Raw genomic sequence first — 12,636 nt, forward strand, 5'->3', positions numbered from 1 at the left:
TTTCCTTGCTGGGTCAGTCCTAAACTTCCATCTGAGTGCTTCCCAGGGGAACACAGGGCTGCATCTGTCTGCAGAGATCAGGGAGAAATGGTACCTCTAGCAGGTTTGGCTGTCTGGCTATGAGAGGAAAGGTTGGGTGGAGTTGCTCAACCTGCTGTTTGAGTGTTTCCAGGGCAAGAGGAGGCTGTATCCACTGGCTGAGTCCACACACAAGCAAGACCACTGGGCCAGAAGCTGTAGCAGGCATTGCTTGTCTGGCTACCAGTGGCAAGGGTGGGTGGGGTCACATGCCCTGCCATCTGGGGGTTTCCTAGGATACCTCTGTATTTATATTAACAATAGGAAAATTTAAGAAACTTTTTTTATTTTTATACTTGAATGCCAAAAGAAGCTTCACAATACATAATATCATACGTATGGTCAGAATTTATCATACTATCTGATTGTTATGAATATGTGTTTTTGTCTGTTAGGATTCAAAACCCATATTCTGTATTCCTGAGGAGATTCCTAATGATATTAACTTCTCTTGTATTTTAATTCTTGAATAAAAATACGCAAAATAATATCTGTAAGACTAGCCAAGCAGGTTTTATATACTGTGTATATATTTATGCTATAAATCCCTACTTATTGCTGATAATGACCTTTTCCACATCACTCTTGAAATTGGTGGACATTTTTTTGTATTACAGGTAAGTCCCATGTAGCATGGATTAAAATTATTTTGTTCTAATACTAACAGCCTCTGCAGTTTGCAGAGTTTGTTAATATAATATCGAATTCTCTGATGTTAACTGAAAATGTATAATAGCATGTAGATACTTCACTTTTGAAGATGGTTATAAGTCTCTTAGACAACAGAATGAACAAGAGACTTATGTGTTTACTGTGGTGTGTTTCACAACATTTCACCCCTATTAAATCCCTCTACCAGTGTTAATCCCTTCATAATCCATAATATAACACAAAGTATTGTGTGTTTTTTGTGCTGTTCAAGGGGCCTCATAACTGAACTCATAATAGAACTCATAATTCTGGGAGAATTATTTTTTATTTTTCTGTAGATCTCTGTTTTGGGGAAGTGTCACCTAAGGATTTTTTAAAAAGCACCACAAGTGTGAAATGAGAGCTTACATCTCATCAAGAATTTGGGATTTTATACGAATTCTTTCTGACAAATGTTTGGCAGGCAAACTTTTCTGCTTTGGTTAGGAGGGGTCATGAAAGGAAAACAGCTGTGCTAGAAAACTCTTAGTCTCTAAAGCTTTTATAAAACATAGAAGTATTGAGACTTTCAACAACTCATTTCACAGCTTTATACAGATAAACACTTGTACAATCTAGGGTCAGAAAAAATAGAGCCCCTCCAGGAAGTTTCTCATTTTTTCATGTAACTTTTTCAACCAGAATAAATCTGTTTATACAATTCCCTAATTTTCTTTTTAATTTCTCTCCAGATTTGAATCAATGCTGCATTACCTAATAGGCAAATTAAATATATGCTAAGGCAGCAATACACCAGCATCATCCAAAAACTGTTTATGACAGAATGTGATATTTGATATCTGCTCCCCCAACACATTAAAGCAGAATTGGCAGACAAAGTTATAATTTAATGGAATTTCTTCCTTTAATATTAGCATTTTTCTTTTTATTTATTCTTGGGAATAGGGTACCATATTTTTCCTTGTTTAGGCATTCTAATCATTGTCTTCTTTTTAAATCTTTTAGAATAGAAATTTTCACACACATACCAAAGTATAAAGAATAGTAAAATGAACTCCCATGTACCCATCACCCAGAAATCTATAACTCTTGATAATTATTTCATATGTACTTCCACCCACTCTCACTCCCCACCTGCCATTATTCTGAAGCAAATCTCAGACATCATATTATCATATTTGTAATGATTTAACTATGAATCTCTAAAATAGATATTTTTGAAAAATTCAAATCTTCAGAGAAATTGTAAAAATAATTATCCAATACATATTCCACATTCAAGTTTTTACAGTGGTCCCAATAATGTTCATTATACTAATTTTTTTCAATCTAGGATCCAATTAAGAATTGCATTTAGTTATCATATTTTTAAATATCCTTTAATCTAAAACAATTCCTTTTTTTTCTATGGTATTGACATTTTGAAAAGTATAGATCAATTGTTTTGAGGGACATTTGTGGAACATCCCTCAATTGTCCCAGCATAGTCCTGACATCAACCATCTCCACCCCTACTCTCTAGGCCTTCGATTTCTTTAGGGCTTATGGGCACCATAGAGATAGCTGAAGGTGTCTTCACTTAGAATCTCTTTCCTTTAAGATAAATTACCTTTGTTTGGATTTGTAGAAAAGCAGAATCGCAATGTGAAAAAGAAAAAAGGAGTGGACACGATCAGTATAGGCTCAAATGAAGTTGTTAAGATTTAAACACTTAACATTTCATGACAGGCTTTTTCTTTTTTTTCTTTTTTGAGACAGGGTCTTGCTCTGTTACCCAGGCTGTAGTACAGTGGTGCGATCTCAGATCACTGCAGCCTCTGCTTCCAGGCTCCCGTGATCCTCCCTCACCCTCCCAAGTAGCTGGGACCACAGGCATGCACCACCAACTGCTGAACTTTGGGATTTTTTTTGTAGAGATGGGGTTTCACCATGTTGCCTAGGCAGGTCCCAAACTCCTCAAGCAATCCACCACCTCGGCCTCCCAAAGTGCTGAGATTACAGACATGGGCCACTGTACTGGGCCCTTACAGTCTTTGTCAATTGCTTCTTTCCAAACTTACTATTTTTGGAACTTCACTTGACAAGTGCTCCAAGTAGAACATCTTAATAAGCAAGCATGTTTATCTGATGAGATTTGGTGAACAAGCTAAGATCATTGTTACAGTACACTAGTTTGTTATCTACTTGCCCTAGGCCCTGTGTTGGCCTCTTAAATCCATCCTCCTGCTGTAGTCAAAGGAACCTATTTAAAAACACAACTCTGACTATGCTATCCCCTGGCAGAAAAAAATCACCGAATGAGATAAAGCTCAAGCTTCATGGCATGGCACAAAATGTCTTCCATGACCTGATGGATCCTAACTAATATTTAAGCTTTCTCACATCGATTTCTGAGCTTTCCAAACAGAAATGTGATGTGCATAGAAGTAATGGAGCACTATGCTAGAGGGGTCAGTATAGTGTAGTTTCCTAGAGCTTCAGCTTTACACAGTGGTAAGTAACTGTGGCAGTCTGTATTTTCCAAAGATAGCTGCCAGAATATTTCCCATGCCACGTACTTTTCTTCAATGTGAAAGTTGATAAGCTCTATGGAGGAGTAGGGCTGAGGTTCTCTTCTCTTGAAGAAAGTGTGTGTGTGTGTGTGCATGTGTGTGTGTGTGTTGATACTTAGGTCAGTGCTAATCACGGTGTAAAAATATCACTTCATCTTTCAGAATTGTCATACCTAAAAACTTGAAAAATCGTCATTATTCTGGACCACTAGTTTTTAATGTGAGATTTCCACACCCAGGGGATCTGAAAGACCATCCACTGGGATACAGGCAGAAAATATTAAAATTTAGAACTTTTATTTTTTTCTCATACATCTCTAAATTATGTTTTATATATTTTAAAATATATAAAACTGTAGTATTGAATACAGTAGCCATTAGCCATACAAGACTATTAAATACTTAAAACATGGCAAGTCTGAATTGAGATACCAGGAGTTTAAAATGTACAAGAAATTTTAAAGACAATATATTTAAAGTGAAATATTTCATTATGATTTTTACATTTATGTCCTGTTGAAATGATATTTTGTATATTGGCTTGATTAAAGAGCATTATTAAAGTTATTAAAGTTAATTCCACTTGTTCCTTTTTTTAAATTTAGCTACTACATATGTATTTTAAATTATATATATGGTTCTTATTTGTGGGTCACACTATATTTCTATTGGACAATGTTAATAACTATTTTATAGTAATACACTATGTAAATTTTAAGTTAACAAACAGGAAATCTGTATTGGAGGAATGCATGTTTACACTTGATAGGAGTAGGCAATTACAAATGTTTGGAAAACGCTGATATTGAAAGCCAGTTGGAAAGTATATTTAAAATAATGTAGGACACAAGGTACCAAAAGGGAACATCCTTCGTCATTCTTCCCCCTTTTCTCCTTACAAGTCCTCCAAAAATATTTACTATTCTCCAAATCAGTATTACCCTCCTAAAAGTGCCCAGTCTGTACTGCTCTTTACTCTGGTTTGTTCAGCGTACCCAGCTGATGAAACTGCTAGCTTGAGTCTTTCTCACTATCCAAGTACCTCATCCAAGTACTACTCTCTCACATGTCCTTGAGTCAGGACTGACTACATATTTGCAGGGCCCAGAACAAAATAAAAATGTGGAGCCCCTTGTTCAAAAATTAGTAAGCATTCAAAAAAGCAAAAGCAGAACATTAAACCATGTATAGGGCTCTTCTGAGTCCTTGGCCCTGTGCAACTGCACAGCTCACACTCCCTCAAGAAGCTCACATTGCCTCAGGTCATGTGCCTTCTCGGAATCTTCAGGTGTTCTTGGTTCTTTCAGACCTCTAAATAATTACTGTGAGGTGCTGAGAATTCCCCATCCTGATTTAGCAGGATAATTGTGGGTCTTTATAATTATAGTTCCTCAAGTAAACGTTCTGCTCTTTCATTAAGCTACTAAAACCACATGTTTTCTTGATTCTTCTCTTGAGTTTCTTGGACATTCCTTGGATAAAGCATTCCCAGCCACAGCAAAGAGGCTATTTTTAGTGTCTTCACAAATAAAGAGATACATCTCATTCCCTTAGCATTGTCCTCAATAATTGTTTGATTACATTTGAATCAGAATGTTTTTCATATTGAGTAAGAGACAGTGTTTTGATGATAATTATTTCTTCACATACTATATGGCCTAAGTGACCTAATAAATGTTAAAAGAAATGTGGAGGGTTGTCATTGTTAATATTTCATTAAAATATAAGAAATACTAACAAATTTAACTGTCTTATTGCCCTATGAGATGTTCATTCAATTTAAAATATTATGGCTGAGAGCTGCTTAAAGATGATAAAATGCGTTAATGTTTCTGCTGCATTTTAAAAAGTGAGTTTTTAATTATCAGGATACAAAGAATTGGTCCTAATTCACTTTGTGCAAAGAAATCAGAGTATTGATTTCACTACAATGATAAGCATTGATCATTTTCGTTCATAAACTGACTTACAAAAAACTGTGCTTTCTGGTTTGTTTTTTGTTTGTTTTTTAAGACGGAATCAGCTCACTGCAACCTCCGCCTTCCAGGTTCAAGCAATTCTCTGGTCTCGGCCTTCTGAGTAGCTGGTATTACAGGCGTCCACCACCACATCTGGCTAATTTTTGTACTTTCAGTAGAGACAGGGCTTCATTATGCTGGCCAGGCTCGTCTGGAACTCCTGACCTCAGGTGACCTGCCTGTCTCAGCCTCCCAAAGTGCTGGGATTAGAGGAGTGAGCCACCGCGCCCCGCCTGAAAGTGTGCCTTCTATAAGTAGAGAAAGTTGAAAACTATGCCCCTTATTGTAGAACAAAATAGCAGCTAGTACCTGGGAATAAGCATGAATAATGGAGGTGTGAACATAGAAAAATGAAATGATTCAAAGATAAAATAAGTGGGATTACTTCATTGAACTGACAGCTGCCACAAATCCCACGACCTAATTTCACTGCAATGACAAATGGCTTCCTTTTAAATAACTTATGCCCTATACCATGCTCACATTCACTTTAATCTTAGATATGTGCCAAATATGAAATTAAATGTAAACTTTTAAACCAAGGCGGAGTCAAATTGATAATTGAAAAATAACTAAATATATTAGATAAACTTCATGAAGCTATCTTGAATTCTTATAATAAAGTATTTTATATAGCCAACACAAAATTTCTAATATTATGTGTAGTCAGTTAAAATACCAGAAGAGCAGAGTGAAAATTTATTTGCTCATGGTCGTCATCCTTCTACTCAGACATATAGAAAATAAATCAGCAGAGATCTCTTTATGTTATAATGTAAGCATATCAGTAAATGCCAAAGTGAAGTGAGCCCTCCTTTTCCTAACCACTAATTGTCTATTAAGAGCAATACATTTGTTACATCACCAAAAAAAACAAAAAATCATATGACTGCCCTGTTAACTCCCCAGCTAATGAGATTGAAATGAGAGAATGAATATGAAAGAACCTTAAAATCTTAAAATAATTGTGCAGCTGTTTCATATTTGTATATATCTTCCTTCTTTCCTTTCCTTCCTTCCTTCTTTCCTTCCTTTCTTCCTTCCTTCTTTCCTTCCTTTCTTCCTTCCTACCTTTCTTTTTTCTCTTTCTCTCTTTCTTCCTTTTTTTCTTTCATTTATATATTTGTTTTTTAGAGCTGAGGGGGCCCAGGCCAGAGTGCAGTGGCACAATCATAGCTCACTGCAGCTCTAACTCCTGAGCTCATACAATCCTCCTGCCTCAGCCTCCTGAGTAGCTGTGATGACAGGTGTGTGCCACCCAGCTCATATTTGTATATACCTTATACCCTCAAACTGCTTTAGTTATAGGGCTCATCTAGAGTTTCTTTTCAGGCAATTGTTTCCTCCTTGCAATTTAAGGGTTTCCAATGGTGGCACCTCTGTCTTCCAACTGGTATCATACCATGGTTCCCCACTCTGTGGATAAGCATGTGATAAGTATGATGTCCGCCTCAGGCATAACACAAAGCAATTCAAATTTTGTGGTATTCTTTGATTAACATGACTGTTATTTACAGAAAGAAGTATAAATAAGATGCATCTGCATATGTTGCCTGAGTAAACAATCTCACCTTAGTCATTACAGTTCTTAGTCATTTACAACTTCTATGCTAAGATGAGTCTAAGTTAAAGAAGAATGGGTCTTAGCAGGCTGCATTTTCTTTGGATAAATGGTTCATTTCTCACATGGCAGTAGATTTCTCTGTGACACATGGAAGATAGCAGGTGAATGCGAATGAGAAAGGTTACTTTGTTCAACGTAGGAAAAAGAACTATGATATGAATTTCATAACAATCATATTTATCCATATAAATGTGGATAGTGACAAAGTCAATATTAAAATGAAATATTTCCTGTTGGATATCTAGGGAAAAGGAAAAATACCTTTTCTCTGAGATCAATCCAGTCATCTCCAGTGCTCATTTAGTTCTTATTTCAATAGACAAAGTATTGTGGACTTATTTTAGTTGTATACTGTAAATGTTATGGGTACACTTTTGGGAGAAAATCTATTTATCTAAAGATAGTCTATAATAATAGGTTTGACTGTGTGTGTGTGTGTGTGTATATGTGTGTGTTTGGTTTTATTACTTTTGAAAAAAGTTATTCACTTCTTTACTCCTAGTGTTTGGGCTAAAACATTTAGACACTTGACTAAATCATAAATTCTGGTTTTTTTCTAAAACCTTTTTCTAGTCCTTATACACTAGGACTATTGTAACAACAACAACAACAAAAACAGAAAGCTCAGTAATAAATTATTTGATATCCAAGCCTCACCTTGACTCTTTCTTTCTTCAATTGCTCTGGGGTCCATTTCAGTTTCGATTTCCTAACATCATTTCTCTGGAGTCTAATCTGAGAAGAGATAAAAGAAGAAAGCACTGGTTATAGAACAATGGGGCCCTATAAACACACCAAGACATCTCAAGCCTCTCAACAGGACTATCTTCCCAAGAAAAAGCCATCAAATGTTCCAATTTCTTCTTTGGTTTATATCAGAGTTGCCTAGGATGTCAATTTAGATTGACTGTTTGGCTATATGGTTGTTATGAGTAGACTACATGGTTTTATTGACAATTGTAAACACTACAATACATGACAGGGGCCCTTTGCCCCTTCTTTTTAGTTCAGATATCATTTCTATATGTATCAGTCTCTAACAACAAACATTTAGCAAGTATTTTTTAATATGTTTTATGTGCCAGGTAGTGTGCTGGCACTGAAATACAGTAATAAGATAAACCAGGTGCCATCACTACGGAGCTAACATCCTAATCTGGCATGAGAAGAAACAAACAAAGATAATAACTAGTTGTGATGAAGAGTTTGAGAGAAATTTAAAAGATGGCTTAATAAAGGAGTCAAGGAAAGCCTTTCTGAGAAGGTAGTATTTTAGCTGATCCCTAAAAGAACAGGAAACTCATGTGGCTAGCTTGTAGTGTTGTGGCATGAAATGGAAGTAGGAGATACAGGCAGAGCCGATTATATAAAGCCTTATACACCATGGAAGAAAAGTTTGATTTTATTGTTAACATAGTAGAAAGCCACTGAAGGGTTATGGAGGGATTTACCTTTTTATAATCTCAAAATATAAAACTGGAAGAGACCATAGTGATAATTTCTTTAAATATCTTATTAAATAGATAAGGACAATAAAGCCTAGAGAGTGAAAGTGACCAGTAGAGCAAGTCAATAGCAGAGAGGAGCCTGAACTTCGGTCTCTGAGCTCTAGAGAGAGTCAGGAAAAAAAAGCAAACGTCAGGAACAAGTAAAGGGAAGACTTTTTATTTTTCATCAAGAGTATGGAATACTCATGGAATAAACATGACATGGGTCAGTTATTCCAAATGAAGAAAATGATTAGGCAAAGAAATAGCCAAAGGACTTAGTATCAAGGTCCAGAAAACTGTGCACTTTCTCTCTGGGACAGGTAAGATGGAACATTTGGGTATTTTTAGGTCATTATTCTCAAAATATAAGAAACATATTCCCAGTTGATCCTAATTTGCCCTAATCATCCACTATGATTGTAATTAATACGTTTTGTGCTATCTGTGTACGTTTTCAGTCACTACCTCTTATTATCCACTTCTAAAGTTTGCTATATTTTATAATTCAAGTGAAATTAAATAGGACTTTGAATGTTTAATTTCTTAAGCTTATTCACAAACATGTTTCTGAACACCACAATACATGTATAACAATGACAATTAGTGTTTGATATTTGTTGAAAGCTACAATAAACTATGTGCCAAATGAAATTACATAAATAAATAGTTGATTTATTTCATACATTCTAAAGAGAATAAGGTTTAATTTAGCAGAAATTTGTTTCTATATAGCCCTTTATGCTTTCAGCATATTGGACAATCATGATCATTAGTTATTTTTCAAATAATACATAAAAGTACTTTAGTAATCTACACATATTTTAGAAATGATAAAATAGACTAACAGGGACTAGAGTTCCTGGCATATGAGTATAGAATGTCATCTATCCAAAAGTACCTGAGACAGACTAGGATTTCCTGAAGTCAGGAACAACCTTGGTTCTGTGAATGCTGTCTTAACACCCTAAGAAAAGCAAACTTTCTACACATCGGCACAGCAATTATTCACAACTTCTGACACATCCTTTTCTTGGGAGTAATCTGGGAAACAGACAATCATTATTCCCATTAACTTGACAAATCTGTGTTTTATTTCTGGTCCAATTAAGTATCTGAATAGGATATGTATAATTTGCATGTTTGTTAGTAAAGTTTATGCCATTAGGACAATGAGTTAGTCATGTCATGGCTTATTTGGTCTTTCTCTTTATTTATAAATATTCTCCTGGATCTTAAGTTGATTCATAACCAATTAAAATTATAACTATTGCAACTGCTTGTTGTGCAGTAAGAAGTCAGGAATAAGTACAATCCTAATTACAGGAAAAAAGCAATTCTGATGACATACTAAATAGCAATTCAAGCAGCAAAGTGACTATTAAATTATTATAAAATGTATGCTATAAACTTAAAATCTAGTACTTTATTCACTGACCTCATTATAGCAATTCCAGAATATTATCCTACAGTTACAATCACACAAGTATACACAGATGTATATACAAGAACTTTTCACTGCAGATTTTTACATAAAATAAAATATAAAAATTTTAAATAACCTTCAATAAAGGAATAATTAAATAATATATTCATAAAATGGAAATATTGTACAGTCATCTTAAAAATAGAGACTTTGAAAATGTTCAAGATACATTGTTATTGAATTTCAAAATAGTATGCATGCTATGACTATACAGACACACACACACTATAATTTTCATAGCAAAATATTAAAAGGGTTTCTCACTAAGTGATAGGATTATAGGAGACTCAGATAAAAATTATTTTTACTCCATAAAAAGAAAGACATTCTATGCCAAAAGCCTACTATATAAAAATTAGGAGATTCAGAAAGAAAGAAAAAAGAAAACAGAGGAGAAAAAAATGATCAAACAAATACTCCTCCAAAATTTTCCACAACTGAAGAACACATTTCCAGACTGATAAGTATCCAACAAGTGCTCAGCACAATATATGAGACCTTTATCAAAGCATGTTATAGCACAACTTCAGAACATGGGATAAAAAGGTGATTTCTCAAGCTTCAAAGAGAGAATCAAGTGCACTTACAAAAAAATTCGAATTTAGAATAGCACTGCAGTTTTTAAAACAACACTGGAAGCTAGAAGACGTTGCTTTCAAAATTCTGAAGAAAAATTATTTCCAACCTTGAATTCTATACATAGGAAATCAAGTGTGACAGTTGTATAAAGTTATTTTCAGACAGGTAAGAACTCAAAAAATTAAACTCTCATGTGCCCTTTTTCAAAAAGCTACCAGAGGGTATGCACCACCAAAGCAGAGGAATAAACCAGGAAAGAGAAAGACAGGAGGTCCAAGAAATGAATCCTCATAGGAGAGAAAATATGAAAATTCCCGGAATGATGGCGAAGATGAACAGGTCTGTTAATTTCTTTAAAAGTTTACTTCAGACTAGACCAATTGCCTTTAGAATTTTTCCCTAATAAGGACATTCTATCATCAACCAAATGGCATTTACTTTGCTGCCAGATGTATGTTTTTTGAATGTTTTATTCTATGGTGAGAGAGCTAAGGATTTGAAATGGAAAATAGTTTGTGCTTTGAGTTACCTTCTGCTTTGCTCATTTGAAACTGCAAGTCCCTACTGGCAAAGCTGAGGATCTTCCTATGCCAGTGCAAATTCATTTCTAGCACTGAAAAATCAGAACTGAGTGTTTTGTCTTGTTTTCTGAACTGAATGACAATTATACTCATTGTTTTTAAGTGTGTGTGTTGGGGAGGGGGTAGCATTCAGTAAAAAAAAAAAAAAAAAAACAGTGCTTGATGAAGAGTACTTTCTCTGCCTATAGTCTACAAAAGCTGTTCTTCAATTTTCAGCTGTAACCAATGAATTTTAAAATGTAAATAAACATATGGATGCATATTTCTGTGTATATGTAATACACACACACACACAAACACATATATATATATAAATATATACTCAAAACACAGCAATCTGACAGGCAATGAGCTGCAGAGAGAATAGCCAATTGCTCTCCCCTAATAGATTTTACAGTCAATGGGAAAAGTGGTAATACATTATTATAAGCTTGATTAATATACTAAAAGAGGAAAAGCAAATAACAAAATGATTTAACCTAATCTAATCATAAATGCAGAACCTATTGCTATTCACAGATGTCTCTTTAACTAATGTATCTACTTATGGAAATAGCGTGCCATGAGTCAGCAAAGAGTGCTACAAATTTTATCTACTTTCACTGCCTAGTTTAACTATGCAGTGTGTCTCAAAGTAAACATATTGACCATTCAGAAATACAATATTTGTACTTACTTCTGGGCTACTGTGTTTTCCACTCCATGTAAATATAGCCTAAGACCCATTGTTTTTCTTATGCATGTTTAAAATAATCAAATCTGGAATTCTATACCTAGCCAATCAAACAAGCAAGCCAGCACACAAAAACCTTTCCATATGTCTAATTGCAACAACCCAGATTTATCTGTCTCTCTTGATACCTCACATTTCACAGTTATGCTGCCTCATCATTTTAATTTGTGGTTGCATAGTTTGATATTCTATTCATTTGACTAATATGTGATAGAATAAACCTTCTTAGTATGACTGACATTAAGTAGAATTATTTATTAAGCCAGGTCCTGCTAATTGTTCCATTTAAGAAAGGTGCTCTGAGGGATGTGGCAATTTTATAATGGACAGCATGCAGGCTGACTTACTACAAACAATAAACCAAAAGACTTTTAAATATGAGAGAATTAATATAAACAAAAATTGTGATAGTACTGACCATCTCTTCTGTCTCAGAAAATGGTAATTGACCCCAAATGTTAAAATCAGTTATGAAAACCCAAGAGATTATTTGAGAATAAAGGCTTGGGACTGCCTTCATAATTTTTCTACTCAAAAAAATAATTGAAATTTCTTGTCTCAAGATTTTCCATTTCCATCAATGACTTTAATATCCAAGCTAGAACTTAGGAAGGCAAGAAAAAGGCTAAGGTAGTCCTTTAAATTGATGAAATACATAAAACAATTATTTCGCAGAATAGTTAAGGTATCACTATTGTAATTGTATAATGACAGATGCTTTATTTTCATCTTAAAGCTATCATCCTGAATGAATGAATGAATTCCCAGGGTAGTCATATAGCAGGCTAGTTACCCTAATCATTCTCTCAACTGAAAAAGAACACTTTTTTTTTTTTTTTTTTTTTTT

The 12,636-nt window shown here is 34.5% G+C and overlaps 1 long non-coding RNA gene across 1 annotated transcript; it reads right to left on the reverse strand.

Annotated features, from left to right (window-relative positions):
- Positions 1–7,580: 7,580 nt before the first annotated feature.
- Positions 7,581–11,807, reverse strand: LOC119473010. Its single transcript, XR_005202178.1, has 2 exons — positions 11,733–11,807; positions 7,581–7,658 (listed from the first exon to the last, which is right to left on the reverse strand). It is a non-coding gene; the product is annotated as an uncharacterized LOC119473010 (long non-coding RNA).
- Between the last annotated feature and the right edge of the window lie 829 nt (positions 11,808–12,636).

Source organism: Cebus imitator, unplaced genomic scaffold (assembly GCF_001604975.1).
Source record: "Cebus imitator isolate Cc_AM_T3 unplaced genomic scaffold, Cebus_imitator-1.0 Scaffold128, whole genome shotgun sequence".
Classification (NCBI taxonomy): Eukaryota; Metazoa; Chordata; class Mammalia; order Primates; family Cebidae; genus Cebus; species Cebus imitator.